This window comes from Malus domestica, chromosome 03 (assembly GCF_042453785.1).
Source record: "Malus domestica chromosome 03, GDT2T_hap1".
NCBI lineage: Eukaryota > Viridiplantae > Streptophyta > Magnoliopsida > Rosales > Rosaceae > Malus > Malus domestica.
The window spans coordinates 5,266,612-5,270,978 of NC_091663.1; the positions used below are offsets into that span (position 1 = coordinate 5,266,612).

General features: G+C 35.0%; 1 long non-coding RNA gene across 1 annotated transcript; it reads right to left on the reverse strand.

The window, feature by feature from the left end:
- Positions 1-1,045: 1,045 nt before the first annotated feature.
- LOC103426505 (uncharacterized) lies at positions 1,046-3,728 on the reverse strand. Its single transcript, XR_528127.4, has 4 exons — positions 3,602-3,728; positions 2,991-3,086; positions 2,112-2,184; positions 1,046-1,265 (listed from the first exon to the last, which is right to left on the reverse strand). It is a non-coding gene; the product is annotated as an uncharacterized lncRNA (long non-coding RNA).
- Between the last annotated feature and the right edge of the window lie 639 nt (positions 3,729-4,367).

Below are 4,367 nucleotides of genomic sequence, written 5' to 3' on the forward strand. Positions count from 1 at the left end.
GCATTAAAAACCTAGCCTACCTTATCATCACATCACCAAAAAGACCTACGTTCCTAGGCTTCCTTTAAATGAATATTAAATTCATTTTATCTCATAATTTCATCCCATCCATGCATCATGCATGCATCTCAACAAACCATCTTGATCGATTCCGAGCTACGTGCTCAACAACATTTATCCACCATTTATCACCCACTTTTAAATGGATAATAACAATAAAATACTCCAATGCTCTAATCTACCACACGTTTAAATCCCAAGAACCCCAAATTAAATTGAACTGTACTGCTCACTTTGAAGATATAATTTGCACCTCATCTTGTACAAGAAAATATCAAGATAATTTTTTAAACGATAAATATCATGATAAAAATCATAATATTATCCTTTAACAATAAAAATTATCTCCACTTTTCCATCCGACGGTTGAGAACTACGTTTTCTCAACGGCCTTGATTACATGGGCCGATGGTGTAAATTTGGGTCCAAACAGTTTCATAAGGACAAAAAGTGATTTTGGTTACAAAAGTTGACAAAAAATCACACACGATTATTCATTCAAGAGCATTTCGATAACCTACTTATGTCTAGTTGTAAGGATTTATGCTGAAAAACGAAAAAATAAGACGGTTTGGAAAACTCTTGACAAAAACACAAATTGAAATTCCAACAATGTCCCGGAATATGAAACTTTAATTGCTAGATCTTTATTTAAAAAGATTAAAAAATCAAGATCTAACAGTTAAAAAGCTTAGAATATCTTATTCTCCGAAGCACCACACAATTTTTGGAAACGCTTGGCCAACTTTCTTGATCACTAAGGGCGCCTTTTTGCATTTAAAGGCGTCCCAAAATGAAAAAAAACAACACAAAGTGCTTGAAAAGTTTCTGCCAGTTTCAACCTTGAACGTGCAATAACACAAACATTAAGCTAGCTCTCGGCCAAACTGATATGGAGGACAAAGCGATGGGGAAAACAAATAAATAACAAAGCTTTCGAGGAGTGGAAAGCAAAACGAATCACATCATCTAACGACAAATCAACTGTAAAACTATCTGCTATATTAACAGAAATTTAAGTCTAAAACACAAGAAAATGGTGTAGGACATGCACAATTACTCTCACAAAATCAACACTTCACAAGTCAAATCTAAATACGGAGTGTAGCACACGGTGGTGCAGCTGCATTCAAATCATCGCTCAGTCATCAATCCGAACACTCCAGGTCGACGCTACATCCAGTCCTCACCATAGACGCCTGACACTAAATCAGAATGACAAGTTAAAGCTAGTTCACAATCTTTCAGTTCAACTGAAATCAGTCTGTAAACATCCGAGAAGCAGAAAGAACAATAACTTGTATGGAGATGTCCATTAGGGAACTTCTTATTTTTTGTTAATGAAAATTTGTTTTCTTATTTTTGGAAGCCTAAACGCCGTCCTAAAGGTTTTGAGTATAATCTAGGACCTTCAGTCGATGCCTCGGACAAATGCTTGGGTATTTTCTACTAACTAAAAAGACAACCCTGCAAAATTAGTCTGTCTTCTAGGAATTTCATAAGCGACTTCACCTTCCATGGTTCTGTCTGTATGTTTCTTAATTGCCCGAAAAGTGCATGTGAAAGAAGTCTAAAAATACTTGAGTAAACCTCAGAACTGTTTTAGCATAACATTGAAACAATTCCTGGACAGTAATGGAAAGTGATATAAATCAAAATGTTCAGATGGTTACCTTCAAGCATCTCGTCATGTGTAAAATTTGTAGTGAAAATTCACAAAGAAGTCTAATAATCTATTCAAAGTAAAACACAATTAGAACAACTAATTCAAGAATTTTTGAAGCTGCCCATTATGAAAGAGGGTAGAGTTCTTCTATCCAAAATAGATACGTAAACTTGGGAAGTTCAATGTCACAAAGGAGGTTGAACCAAGAGCCGTAAACCGATTCAGTTTTAGATGGCATTCAAATCCCACATGTATCTATTGGATCGTGATACCATCACATCCAATGACATCATAGCAAAGTACAGAGTCCGAAGTCTAATAGAACATAATGATAAGATGCTACCACCTAATGATATCTGACAAGAGACAAAGGTTAGAATGTTACCTCTTCCCGAACTCCATTAAATATCGTGACCCATTGTAACACAGGAACCACAGCAACACAACGACCAAAATATCTGTCAAGATTAAGGAACTGACAAATGCAATATAACAGCAGAAAGGAAGGCAGAGAAATCCAAATTAAATTTGAAAAAGAATGGTGGGATATATGGTAAAAATATTGAATCCTCATAGTATTACTTCCACAACAAGCATTTTGCAGCTATTATCAAGATTCATAACAATGCACCAGACGCTGATGACCAAAAACACAAATTTCTACCGTACTTATATATGACAGTATGGTAGAAACAATCAAACAATCTAAAAGTTTGAGTCGGTTCTTAGCATATGGTGATCTAAGAAACTGCCTACGAGGAGGCACTTTTCCAAATCATAACGGCAAGAAGAATTTCATATAAGCTAGAAAAATGCTAAGGGCCCATTTGATTACCGTTTCGTTTTTTTGTTTTCACTTTTTGTGCTTGAGATATGAGGGAAAAGAGGGATGAAGAAGTTTGTTGAGAGAGAGGTGAAGAAATAAAGAAGAACAAAATGAAAACGAAATCTAGAAAGTGCACCCAACTTGAAATGGTTTTTCGTTTTTCGTTTTCATATTGTTCTACATCTCTCCCACCATCTTCCCTACACTCTTCTATATCCCTCATTTCTCCCATGTATTTCCCTCTATATCTAACACAAAAATGAGAACTAGAAACTAAAAACAAAATAGTTACCAAACATTCCAAATTGTATACTTTAAATGTACCCAATCGAGGAAATAAGTTCACTCATGAAAGTATGCAAACTCATGTGCTCTCTAAACTAAAACGAGACAAATATCCGACATACGGAAGCGAAGATAAGGTAAAACACAGGATACTGAAGAGATAACGCTCCCACCAATCCAACATATAGAGCCCAAATGTCACATTGTAAAGATAGATCTTTCGTTGAACCCAATTCATAACTCCAGAATCTACAAACAATAAGCACAAGATTAGTGCCGGACTAAGATGTCCCAGATGAAAAACAAGTCAACAAAGCCATATCCAAAGATTAAAAAAAAAAAAACATGAGTAAATAAGCACAGGAAAATAAAAATCGATTCACAGAAATTCCAGCACTAAATAATCTAGTAGGATGGAGTGGACTGTAAAGCTTAGAGCTTGGCTGTGATCTTGCCCATCTATATACATACATATATATATATATATATGTTTATATTTGATTGGATTCCTACAGAACTTTATTGAGAAACCAACAAATGGGTATGTAAAAAAATTGGGATTGTGCACAAGATTTATTCTAAGCTAAAGAAAGGACCCTAAAAAAATCAGTGTGAAGGGATTGGCAGATTCAGTTCAGTGCAAGTTTCAAATTTGTATTTCAACATTTGTTCTTCAAAAGAACACTAACCAAACATATCAAATCCTACAAATTTTCTATCTTATTCCAAAATTTTCTCACCAACCAAACAGAGGAATGACTTACCGTTTTCAGAGAACGAAAGAATGAGTTCGGAGGAACTGGCCGGAGACGAGGAGGAGAGAGAGAGAGAGAGAGAGAGAGAGAGAGAGAGAGATTTTTTAGATGGCAACAAGTAAGACCGAGTCACAACAAAAGAAAAACTTGTTCGGCCCAATTTGAAGCCCACATCGTCCATTAGACAATGAGGCTTTTGAGGCCCATTATTATTCAATTCATACTTGGGTTGTATTTGTCAAATATGGTAAAGCTTTTTAGAGATGACTTTCCCTTGGGCTTGGGCCTTTTAGCCCGTTTAGAGTAGTTTATCGACAATCTCACATATTATGTGCCAAATAGATCGCAGAGTAATTGAATTAGGGGAACTTTAACGAAAAACTTCTAGTACTGTTCACTTTAACGAAAAATCACATTTTTACACTAAAAAATAAATCTTGGTACTATTCACTTTACCCTTTATTTTGTCTTTATCGTTAAAACTCAAAGTTTTCAAGTCATTTTCATTAGTTTTCCCTTAAATTAAAGGTCCCGCTTGGTTTTTTGTGGGAAAGATTTTTCACCAAGCCCCAAATTATTGGTGTATGATGTTTTTTTTTTTTTTGAAGTGATTGGTGTATAATGTCTAGTTTGCTGTTTCCATGCTTGTTCAGAAGAATTTATACTATGACAAATGTTAAGGGAACTCTCTCAAAGTGGAACTTTTCATAAACTTTATGTTACTTCACAGTTTAACGTCAATTCTCGTGCCAACATTATAAAACATTATGCAAAA